This window comes from Lytechinus pictus, chromosome 16 (genome assembly GCF_037042905.1).
Source record: "Lytechinus pictus isolate F3 Inbred chromosome 16, Lp3.0, whole genome shotgun sequence".
Taxonomy (NCBI): domain Eukaryota; kingdom Metazoa; phylum Echinodermata; class Echinoidea; order Temnopleuroida; family Toxopneustidae; genus Lytechinus; species Lytechinus pictus.
The window spans coordinates 2,274,815-2,288,787 of record NC_087260.1 but is presented as its reverse complement, the minus strand read 5'-3'; positions in this window follow the sequence as shown (position 1 = coordinate 2,288,787).

The window sequence follows — 13,973 nt, the reverse complement described above, 5'->3', positions numbered from 1 at the left end:
TTTCTGTGATTGAATATAAAATAGTTGATTCAAAATTATTAAAAGAGTAGTGAAATAGGAAAATGTAAATTATAATCAAATAGGAACATTACTTTAGTAAAGCATTCCAAAACAGAATCAGACTTTTTAATTCAATTGGAATTCATGTTTTTATGCAACACTACCGGTTGAGAAAATATTGATTACTTTTGACCTTAATGTCCATTTACAAAGAACCTTTTTACATCTACTAAAAATCATATTTTCTATCAATTTAACAGGTACTAAAGATATTTACTACAATAACATCTGGGAAAAAATCTAATTTACTACAAATTTAATATCTACTAGCGATCAAATTTACAGCAAATGTACTTAAAATCTACTTAAGATCACATTAACTACAAGCTAACTTAACATCTACCATAGATCACATTTACTGCAAACTTAACATCTACTAAAGATCACAGGTACGACAAATTTACTTTACATCTACTAAAGATCACATTTACTGCAAACTTACTGAACATCCACCATAGATCACATTTACTACAAACTTAACATCTACTAAAGATCACATTTACTGCTTACTTACTGAACATCTACATGTACATGTACCATACATCACATTTACTACAAACTTAACATCTACTAAAGATCATATTTATTGTAAACTTACTTATCATCTACCAAAGATCACATTTACTGCAAACTTACTTAACATCTACTAAAGATCATATTTACTACAATTACATCTACAAAAAATCTCATTTACTACAAACTTAATATCCACTAGAGATCAAATTTACAGCAAATGTACTTAAAATCTACTAAAGATCACATGTACTACAAAGTAACTTAACATCTACAAAAGATCAGATTTACTACAAACTTTCTTAACCTCTACCATAGATTGCCTTTACTACAAACTTACTTTACATCTACTTAAGATCACAATTACTGCAAACTTACTAAAAATCTACTAAAGATCATATTTACTACAAACTTACTTAACATCTATTATAGATCACATTTACTACAAACTTACTTAACATCTACAATAGATCATATTTACTACAGAATTACTTAACATCTACTAAAGTTCACATTTACTACAAACATTTACTACAGACTTACTTATCATCTACCATGGATCACATGTACTACAAACTTACTTAACATCTACTAAAGATCATATTTACTACAAACATACTTAACATATACTAAAGATCACATTTACATGTACTACAAACTTTCTTAACATCTACCATAGATCACATTTACTACAAACTTACTTTACATCTACCATAGATCACATTTACTACAAAATTACTTAACATCTACTAAAGATCACATTTACTACAAAATTACTTAACATATACTAAAGATCACATTTACTCCAAACATTTACTACAGACTTACTTGACATCTACCATAGATCACATGTACTACAAACTTACTTAACATCTACTAAAGATCATATTTACTACAAACTTACTTACATGTAACATCCATTATAGATCACATTTACTACAAACTTACTTAACATCTACAATAGATCATATTTACTACAGAATTACTTAACATCTACTAAAGTTCAGATTTACTACAAACATTTACTACAGACTTACTTATCATCTACCATGGATCACATGTACTACAAACTTACTTAACATCTACTAAAGATCACATTTACTCCAATCATTTACTACAGACTTTCTTAACCTCTACCATAGATTGCCTTTACTACAAACTTACTTTACATCTACTAAAGATCACAATTACTGCAAACTTACTAAAAATCTACTAAAGATCATATTTACTACAAACTTACTTAACATCCATTATAGATCACATTTACTACAAACTTACTTAACATCTACAATAGATCATATTTACTACAGAATTACTTAACATCTACTAAAGTTCACATTTACTACAAACATTTACTACAGACTTACTTATCATCTACCATGGATCACATGTACTACAAACTTACTTAACATCTACTAAAGATCATATTTACTACAAACATACTTAACATATACTAAAGATCACATTTACATGTACTACAAACTTTCTTAACATCTACCATAGATCACATTTACTACAAACTTACTTTACATCTACCATAGATCACATTTACTACAAAATTACTTAACATCTACTAAAGATCACATTTACTACAAAATTACTTAACATATACTAAAGATCACATTTACTCCAAACATTTACTACAGACTTACTTAACATCTACCATAGATCACATGTACTACAAACTTACTTAACATCTACTAAAGATCATATTTACTACAAACTTACTTAACATCCATTATAGATCACATTTACTACAAACTTACTTAACATCTACAATATATCATATTTACTACAGAATTACTTAACATCTACTAAAGTTCACATTTACTACAAACATTTACTACAGACTTACTTATCATCTACCATGGATCACATGTACTACAAACTTACTTAACATCTACTAAAGATCATATTTACTACAAACATACTTAACATATACTAAATATCACATTTACATGTACTACAAACTTTCTTAACATCTACCATAGATCACATTTACTACAAACTTACTTTACATCAACCATAGATCACATTTACTACAAAATTACTTAACATCTACTAAAGATCACATTTACTGTACTACAAAATTACTTAACATATACTAAAGATCACATTTACTCCAAACATTTACTACAGACTTACTTAACATCTACCATAGATCACATGTACTACAAACTTACTTAACATCTACTAAAGATCATATTTATTACAAACGTACTTAACTTATATACTAAAGAACATTTACTACAAATTTTCTTAGCATTTACCATAGATCACATTTACTACAAACTTACTTAACATCTACCATAGATCACATTTACTACAAAATTACTTAACATATGGGTCATTCCACGGGGTTGGGGCAACAGCACTTTTTTGTGTTCCCTATGAATTGTTGGCTTTATCCTGAAAATGTGTTTGGCGTTTGGATGTTGCAATGTGGTTTTGTTGGAAGGCAGTTATGTAAGCAATTACTTGATGCAGAAATAAAAATGTTGAACCTCAAATATTTTTGATGGTGAGACTTTAAATGATGATGTCCAGACTCTTTTTTGGGGTACCAAGTGTGACATCCAAAATGGTAATTTTCAGTTGAAGATATCTAATTAAAAGATAAACTTAGTCAAATTCAAATGGCCATAATTGATAAAGCAACATTTGTTTAATAACAAAACAGTAATGGGATAGCAAATGAAAAGAGGCTTCATATCATAAATCATTCCTACAACATCGCATACCACCGTTACATGCGATGTCCGCGTTTATTTTTTTCTGTAACGGCGGTAAAGTGGTAAATAACTAAAAGTCAGAAATCATTCTTTCCAAAGTTATGTGTCAGAAATAAAGGGCAGGCAGTAAGCAACTTTTCATCAAAAGATTAGCTTTGAAAACCAATGTTAATGTCATATAAATTAATCGAGGGTCGCTGATGTTTTGGGCGATGTCCGGGCCAAATTTGTAACGGTGGATCACATTTCATCGCATATGTAAAAAGGAGAGACCGGAGAAGAGACCGTCGTTGTATCAGACGGACGGGATGTTAGCCGAAATCCACGTGCACATGAACGGCTATGATATCGGGTGTTTTGCAGCATTGCAATTGGGAATCTTCCCGCAATGTCCGTGTAACGGTGGATTGGATCTCCACGATGTTTTCCCTTTCAAAGCGACGTAAGTACGGAGATTTATCACGATACTCACATTTTTAAATCAGTTAAACCTTATCTTAAAAATGTGAAACTATATTATCATGCAGAAAGTGTTTTTCAGTTTGAAAAATCTCGCTAATTTTCCATAATCTTTTACTACAGTCCCACATGTATTTTTTCGTGTAAGTGAAATATGTGATTGAGACATCGCCATGTTTGTTCCAGATTTGCTAAACGGCCCCAAAGAAATAATGTTTTTATTACTGTGATTCCGTGCAAACATGTTTTGAATGTTAGCTGACATGATTCAATCGCAATTTAGTTGAATTTTTTTAAACACCGAAATATGTTATTTCAATAGGCCAATGGATACTCAAAACTGCTCCATCACCGTACCGATGATCATGATGACATCTCAGATTTGGTACAAAATCTCGCCTTGTTTAAATTGGCTCCTACTGATTCTACGTATATGGGTATAAAAGACCCGATGATCAAATTTTAATTTCCCCCAAAAATGAGAATTTAGAACCAGTGGCAGCTTGTCAGCTGATCCCAATCCGAAAGAGGGGGGGGGGGGGCAAAATGATTTTTCTGTTACCCCCTACACATAGTACATGTGCTTTGTGTATAATTACTAGTAATTCTTGGCTGTAGGCCTAACCTTCCCAAAACTTTTCATCTTGTTGAATGTTATACTTTTCAGCACATTCTTTTTTTCTCTCAATATTTTTTTAATATTTTGTATTTTGATTTCTATATATTCAATTGTAAGGAGGGGGGGGGGTTCGTTTTATCAGAAAGCAAAAGCCTGTGTGATTGTTTTCAATGTGATTTTTTTTATTGCAATATAATGAGATTTTTAAAACATGTACAAGTGAACAAAAGAAAATGTGACACATTCAAGTTTGTTTCACAAGAGTTTATTTGCTGTATCAGAAGGTAAATTGCAGATTTGAATTCCATTAATTCATTTAATTCCAATAAAACATACATATATTATGTAATTGCTTGAACAATTAAACTTCAGCGATGAAAATTAAATAGGATGGTCATAAAAAACTAAATGGAATTGTCTAGATAACCACCCTTGATTAGAATGCAGAATAAAATTAGATTAAATTAATCCATTGAGAAATGAAATTGAAGTACAGATAATTTATGAAAAGGTAATGGGCAAGTAATTGTATTGTGAAAACAAAGTAGAACACAACAACACAAATACAAAAACCTTCTATAAAACGTAACTTTATATTTAATTTATGAACTATGAAATGATGAATTCTATTTGCTATGAAAAAATACAAAGTGAGGGTTCCTGTGTATTTTGCAAGAACAGATCAGATTCATTGTCCCTAGTACTCCACCCCCTTTAATGAGAAAATGTCAAGACATATAAATAAGTAAATGATTTGATACACAGCAAAAACTGTGGTGTTAACCGGTGTACATAGAGGACCACACCAGTTATTTTACACCGGTGTTAAACTGGTGGTGTTAGTTTTATACCTATAGGTGTTATTACAACACCTATGGTTGTTACATTTACACTCTTTGGTGTTATGTTCAATCTCTAGGGTGTTATTTTAACACCTCAGGGTGTGGTCCTCTATTAACACCAATTGGTGTCAGTTTTAACACCACAGTTTTTACAGTGTATAATATAAAAAATATTTGCTTATTGCTTAAAAATTATAGTCAAACTTCCAAATACTATTTTTCTCAACTACAGGTAGCCTCTGTTCAAGGTGAAAATGTATATCTTCAGTACATGAAGTGTCAATCTGGTGACCTGTACTCCTGGCCCGATGGCGAGGCACAATTCTACCTCCATCCACTTTGTGACATTGACAGAATCCTCTTCCAAACTGAAATTTCTTATTGGGTCACCAGTCTTCTTGAAGTTCATAAACTTGTAACCTGAATGCAGAGAGAAATATTGCATGTTAATTTTAATAGTCAGGTTTAGTGTACAGTGTAATACATTTTTTTGCATTTGCCAGTAAGAAGTTTACCAAAGAGTTCTTGCAGTTTTATTTTTGAACATTAGAATAGCTTAGTACATTTTACTTTCTCGCTTACAACTCTGTTAAAAAAACAGAAGATACAAAGGTGGTGAGTTTTTTAAATTTAATTTGTCCACTAAGTACTTTACAATTGTCCTTTTCGCATGTTGGAACTGAATGTTTTATCTAATGTATGTAAGTTCCAGTGATGACATGATTATATTTTAATTAATGTCACTTCTACACTACCATTTTGAGGACATGATGTCCATGTAACTGAGGTAAAACAAATTAGAGTTAACAAATTGAACAAGTTTATATGTGTAAGGTATAAATGCGTTGTCCATGTCTTCCATGCCAACTTTGTCTTGTTTTGTCTTGAAAAACCATAGCTTAGAAGAACTAAACTAGTACCTTTTACCTACATCTTTTTCACCTGAATATTGTATCAAAGGTATCAAAAAATTTTATAATTGTGTATGAATAAAAAAAACATTTTACCTGTTCATTGATATGCATTTCAGAAGCTTGCTTGTAGATGTTGTATTTGTACACTTGAGTAAGATGAGTTAACTTGCATTTAGTGTGTTGATACTAGAAAAATATGTCAAATATTCAAGTAATGCTATTCAATATGACCATTACAAGGACATGATGTCCGTGTAACAGAGGTATCTACATTTGAAAGTAATATTTTGAAGGAGATATTTCAAAGTAATAAAAGATTTGGAGATCGTAAGATAGCACTGTTTCGTTTTTTCCCCTTTAGACAGAAACATAAATGTTTCCAGAGACAGACGGAAGTGGAACCTTGAGGATTAGTATGATTTAAAATATAATGTCAATAATTTTGTACATTTTTCCTTGTTTTAAACTCTAATTTAAAGTGCTTTTACTTGCAAAGAATTTGACATGCAAAATGTTTTTCTTCTAGTATAATCAATTGATCTTGTGTAAATATTCTAAGGCAGAAAGGGTAATTTGGTATGTAATGACCATTAATGGATTTTAACTTACAATACTTCAAATTATACCTCTGTTACAGAGACATGATGTCCATGTAACGGTGGTAACACCAAACAAAAATAGAAGGTTAGGCCAGAGAGAGTAGTTAAGTTTTTCCAAAAAGAATATTCCATTCTGTTGAGGCATGACTTCTCTCAACTATTTAGTTCTACATGCCATCATAAATTGAATTTTCTTGACTGGTGAGAAAAAAGAACGACACATAATTTGTCAATAATTTTGTACATTTTTCTTTGTTTAAACTCTAATTTAAATTTCTTTTATTTGCAAAGAATTTGACATGCAAAATGTTTTTTTAATAATATAATCAATTGATCTTGTGCAAATGATTTAAGGCAGAAAGTGTAATTTGGTATGTGATGACCATTAATGGACCTTAACTTACAATGCTTCAAATTATACCTCTGTTACAGAGACATGATGTCCATGTAACGGTGGTAACACCAAAAATAGAAGGTTAGGCCAGAAAGAGTAGTTGAGTTTTTCCAAAAAGAATATTCCATTCTGTTGAGGCATGACTTCTGTCAACTATTTAGTTCTACATGCCATCATAAATTGAATTTTCTTGACTGGTGAGAAAAAAGAACGACACAGAACATGGCACTGGTATACACACAGAGCATCAAGTTCCATTTATTGATGCTAAATCTTTCAAAATATATATGCCATGTTGGAAAATGTGGAATAAAGTGACTAAAAATGTTGTTAGCAAAATATTTATAGAGAGGAATTGAGATCAACCCTTTTATTTTGACAGTGGGAGAGTATAGTCTAAGTAAGGATGATAAATGATGTCCGTGTAACGGTGGTATTTTGTCAAATCTTGTTTCTGAATTTACTCAAATATGCAGGGTGGTATGAAATGCCTGTAAGTGGATTTAGTTGAAGAATTGTCCCATGAAACATATAAGAAAAAAAACTTTTCATTTATTACATTTCTATTTTTTGACCCTGATGTCACAATTTTTGCCCCAACCCCATGGAATGACCCATATACTAAAGATCACATTTACTACAAACATTTACTACAGACTTACTTAACATCTACCATAGATCACATGTACTACAAACTGAACATATACTAAAGATCACATTTACTACAAACTTTCTTAACATCTACCATAGATCACATTTACTACAAAATTACTTAACATCTACTAAAGATCACATTTACTAAAAAATTACTTAACATATACTAAAGATCACATTTACTACAAAATTACTTAACATCTACCATAGATCACATTTACCACAAAATTTCTTAACATATACACTAAAGATCATATTTACTACAAACTTACCTAACATCTACCATAGATCACATTTACTACAAACCTAAACATATACTACATGTAAAGATCATATTTACTACAAACTTACTTTACATCTACCAAAAATCACGTTTACTACAAACATTTGCTACAGACTTACTTAACATCTACCATAGATCACATGTACTACAAACTGAACATATACTAAAGATCACATTTACTACAAACTTTCTTAACATCTACCATAGATCACATTTACTACACAATTACTTAACATCTACCATAGATCACATTTACCACAAAATTTCTTAACATCTACCATAGATCACATTTACTACAAACTTACTTAACATCTACCATAGATCACATTTACTACAAAATTACTTAACATCTACTAAAGATCACATTTACTACAAAATTACTTAACATATACTAAAGATCACATTTACTACAAACATTTACTACAGACTTACTTAACATCTACCATAGATCACATGTACTACAAACTGAACATATACTAAAGATCACATTTACTACAAACTTTCTTAACATCTACCATAGATCACATTTACTACAAACTTACTTAACATCTACCATAGATCACATTTACTACAAAATTACTTAACATATACTAAAGATCACATTTACTACAAACATTTACTACAGACTTACTTAACATCTACCATAGATCACATGTACTACAAACTGAACATATACTAAAGATCACATTTACTACAAACTTTCTTAACATCTACCATAGACAGGCCTGATATTCCCCCGATATTTATCGGGTTCCCGATATTTTTTCACCAACATAGGTGGTCTCTGAGATCGATGTAATTCCGGTATAAAATTAAGGGGGGTTAGGGTGTCTATTTTCAATGCCTTATTCGCAAAAATTGATAGAAAATGAAGGGCACATTGCGCCCAAATTCACACAAAGTTATAAGTTCTAGCAACTTGCTGTCGTTACTTTTTATGAAAATTGTCGTCATGCATTCGAAAACTTGATTTTTCGACGGCTATTTGAAGTTTATCGCACACGGTCGGTATTGATCATGGGCGCTGCCATTTTGTATTACCCATCAGACCGTTCGCGCGTTGCAGTGGAGGTGCGCTCGCGATGGCTGCATTCAATTCATGCATGCAGGCGCTAGGCCGGATAACCCGGGGAACTCTGGCCGCGCCCGCGAAGCGGGCGCAGGAGCTCCATAGCTGGGTTAGCTATGCGTGATTACGGTGAATTGTCAATACGGGAGATCTTTCGTACGAGCGATAAAATAAGAAAAGTTTGTGAAAAATTATGGCTTTCCAACGGAAATTTCTTGATCGAGGTGAAGAGGTGAGGGTTAAAGCGATCGACGCTTCAGTTCGTGAGAAATGGACTTGGAAGTGGGTTGAAAAATCAGTGGATGGAAGGGTGGCAAGTGAGTGCATACGGAAAATTGAGGAACCCGGTAAAGCTTACTGTACGTGGTGTAATAAGGAAGTCAAGTACGCGAATGGCGGCTGGAGCATGATCAAGCAGCACATGGTCAGCCAATGCCACAAGGAGAAGATAGAATTGAGGAAAACCAACTATAAGCTTTCAGGTAAGCGCAAGTATATTTAAAGCTTATTTAAAGAAAGATGATAATGATTGAATCTAAAATATGAATTAAAAAATAAATCTAAATAAAAATCATAATCTAGATCTAGATTATAGATAATAAAAACATGTATCAATTTTTTATTTTAGTTTAGACTAGATCTACCGGTATGTAGGCAGATCTAGCCTCACTTATCCAATGATGTACAACTACAAGGTTATGATTATAACCTTGTCCTCAATTAGAAACCACTGTGTGGTGAAATTACATGAATAAGATTGTCAATGTTTGCCTGTTTTTTTCTCTTGATCAATGGATAAATGTTTGATTTTTTTTGGTTCAGTCAGATTTTACTACACAGTTATTTCATTACAAAATATGCCTTAGCCCAAAACTAAATTGAATTCTTGAAATTATTTTTTTCTAATTAAAAAGGGAGTCTGTGGAGATGAAGGTCTGCATCAATTTCAGTTTTCCACCAATAGAGGTCGTCACAGAAATATGCTCAAAATGAAAGTTTTTGAGCGCTCTGGTGGATATAAAAAAATGATTCCTAAGTCTATAGATCTAATGAAAACGAATCATAACTGAATGGAACTGCTAGTTTTTTTTCTTCTCATTAACACTTTTTAAAGTGTTTGTTGTATGTTGCATAGACTCGCCACAGACGGGGTGTAACTTCAATGCAGTAGCGTGTACACAGCGGAAATCAAATAAAGTGTTTGATTAAATTGTGACATTGAGGGAATTTTAACCTGCGTTTCTACACAGTTTTGGTTCTTTTTTAGACCTACTAATCTTTTTTGTTGTTGTCTTTTTTAATGTTTCAGCGGAGTTTGGCCAATCTACATCATCCAATGCTACAACCTATGGTATGCATCCATTTTTCAAGCCCAAAGCAAAGCCAATTGAAGCACCAACACAACCAACAGTTCCATTATGTGACAGGAAGGTGAACCAGGAAGCCATGCTTCTTGGTTTCATGGCTGAGAGATCAATGCCTTTTACAATGGCACCGGACCTTATTGACTTAAGTAAAGCATTGGCAAGTGACCCGAAAGCTTTAAACGAACTCTCAATGGATCGTACAACAGCGTCGTACAAAATGCGCCTTGGCTTGGCCAAAACTATGGAAGATGAAGTTGTTCATGACTTGCAAAATAATAAATTCTCCATGAACATTGATGAAGCCTTATCAGATAATAATAAGAAAGTATTATCTGTGCTTGTTAGTTATTACTCACCTGTTGCTGAAAAAGTAGTGGTCCACCATTTGGCATCGCTCAGTTTACTTGTAGTAAACAGTGAACTCTTGCAAAATGAACTTGATGCTTTGTTCGAAAGACACAACATTCCATGGGCCAATTGCATATCCATTTTGATGGATTCCTGCAACGTAATGCGTGGATCTAAAAGTGGACTTGAAACTAGATTGCGTGAAAAGCAAGCACCACACCTGGTTGATGTGGATGGTGATACATGTCATCATGTTCATAATGCTGCAAAAAGATTTACGAATGAATTTGATGATTATCTTGAAACTCTGTTCTCAGCAGTTTATGTAGACTTTAAATGGTCACCTGATCTGCGAGATAAACTTGAAGAATTGTGTGAGCTAGTGGGAGTTAAGTACACGGTTCCTCAACGGTATGTGGCCACTCGCTGGTTAAGTGTGTACGATGTTGCTGTGGATACTCTGAGAATGCTTGATGCTTTAACTCTCTTTTACTACGCGTTTCTGCCAACAAGTGATCGGACACATTACTCACATGTATGTGGTGAAATTTACATGAGAAGAGCTCTAGAGCAAGAAGCCAGGGATGCCATTAAAGACATTCAGCGCAATCTCAGGTGCAAAAATCTGACCAAAGAAGGAGCGGCAAGAAAGGAACGGATTAATGCCAAGCTATTTGTCAAACGCACATACACAAACATACTACTGGAGTTCTATTGCAGCACCTTGCCACTTCTGAAGAAGTATGTACTTGTGTTCCAAAAGAAGGAAACACAAATACATAAGCTACATGATGAGGTTGTTGACCTAACAAAGTCATTCTTGGCATGCTACTTGAAACCAGAAGCACTCATGAGTGACAGCCAGCTGAAAAAAGTAGATGTTGCCAGTGAAGCAAATTTTCTCAATCTGCAGGACATGTTCATTGGTACAAAGACAGAAACAATACTTTCAAAACATATGAAGAAAGAGGATAGGAAAGACTTTCTCACTCAAGCTCAGAAAGCCTACATCGCAACAGCGAAATGCTTGCAACAGAAACTGCCTTTAACGAACAAGTTTTTGATGCATGTGTCAGCGCTGGACCCCCTTGTCAGAGGTCATACCCAAGCACAACGGTACTTGAAAGTTCTGCCAAGGCACTTGCCCACAGTCTTGGGAGAGGATGAACTGGATGCATATGAATTGGAGGTTCAGCACTACAATTCTAATTCAAAGCTTCCAGATGTAACAGCAGACACAAAAATTGATGACTGGTGGAGACTGAACAGGGAGAAATACCCAACAATTTGGAAATGTGTCCAAGCAGTGTTGGGATGTTTCCATGGTCCTGCTGTGGAAAGTTCCTTCAGCATTATGGGAAATGTAATAACAGCACAAACGTCTAGCATCAAAATCTGCACATTCTCAGCGATACAGACAGTCAAATACAAATTGCAGGCTGGGAATCAGTCTGCTGTGCAGTATTTCAGGAGGAAGGATGTCACCCATGACCCTGTTCCACAAGCCTTGGTGAAAAACATGAAGACTGCGTACAAAAGGTACAAAAATGAACTTGATGAAATACAAACTGCTAAAGAAGCCAAAAGAGCTAAGATGAACTTGAAGAAAAAGTCTGTAGTGGCCAAAAAGAGATCAAGAGAACTCAATATGTTAGCTGCCCAAAAGGCACGTAGAATACATAAGGAAGCAATGACAAAGAAGTATATAGCTAAGCCCAAGTCCAAGACCAACAAAACGTTCAAAAGGCTTCAGATTTAGCCATGCAGGTATGCCAGATAAAGCAATTACTAGTGCTATGATCATCTAATAAATTTCAGTCATGTAATATGTTGTACAGAACTTTCATGTATGCTCAGATTTTCATGATTTTGTACAGTATCTTGAATACTTTGGTCCAAGAACACTACTTTAAGAAATGCACATGTATGATGCTCACAAGTTTTACTATAGAATTATTTAATGTACGTATTGTGCATTTGATTCAGAAATATTGAACTCACAATCTCATAAACCTCTAACATGTATAATTGAGAGGTAGGGGAGACCGGGGTTAGGTGGAACATGGGGTAAGTTGAAACCTTGTAATTTTCTTTAAGCCTGTAAAATAAATTTATGCAATACTGCCCTCAATTTATTGCTATTAATGATAAAAGTGTTGAATTATTGCAAAAAATTGAGGGCAGTATTGCATAAATTCATTTTACAGGCTTTAAAGAAAATTACAATGTTTCAACTTACCCCATGTTCAAACTAACCCCGGTCTCCCCTATTGTTGTATGCACTACCAATGAAAGTATATTTCCTGGTGAATTTAAGCACTTTGTGCCTCAGAAACACAATTCTTTCCCTTTTATACAGCAAAGTCCAGGTACTTCATGGTGTTGAGGAGATGCCTTCTAGATCCTCTGAAACCCCCCAAATCCATGACCTTTGGGGGGCTTCGCCCCCTCGACCCCCTCCGGGGCGTTGCCCCTGGACCCTCGGCAGTTAGGTGCAAGACTCTGGTCACTTTGCTCCCTACGTTCACAAAAAACAGATATTTTTGAAAAGGGCCACTCTCAGGCCTGACCATAGATCACATTTACTACAAAATTACTTAACATCTACTAAAGATCACATTTACTAAAAAATTACTTAACATATACTAAAGATCACATTTACTACAAAATTACTTAACATCTACCATAGATCACATTTACCACAAAATTTCTTAACATATACACTAAAGATCATATTTACTACAAACTTACCTAACATCTACCATAGATCTCATTTACTACAAACCTAAACATATACTACATGTAAAGATCATATTTACTACAAACTTACTTTACATCTACCAAAAATCACGTTTACTAAAAAACATTTGCTACAGACTTACTTAACATCTACCATAGATCACATGTACTACAAACTGAACATATACTAAAGATCACATTTACTACAAACTTTCTTAACATCTACCATAGATCACATTTACTACAAAATTACTTAACATCTACCATAGATCACATTTACCACAAAATTTCTTAACATCTACCATAGATCACATTTACTACAAAATTACTTAACATCTACTAAAGATCACATTTACTACAAAATTACTTAACATATACTAA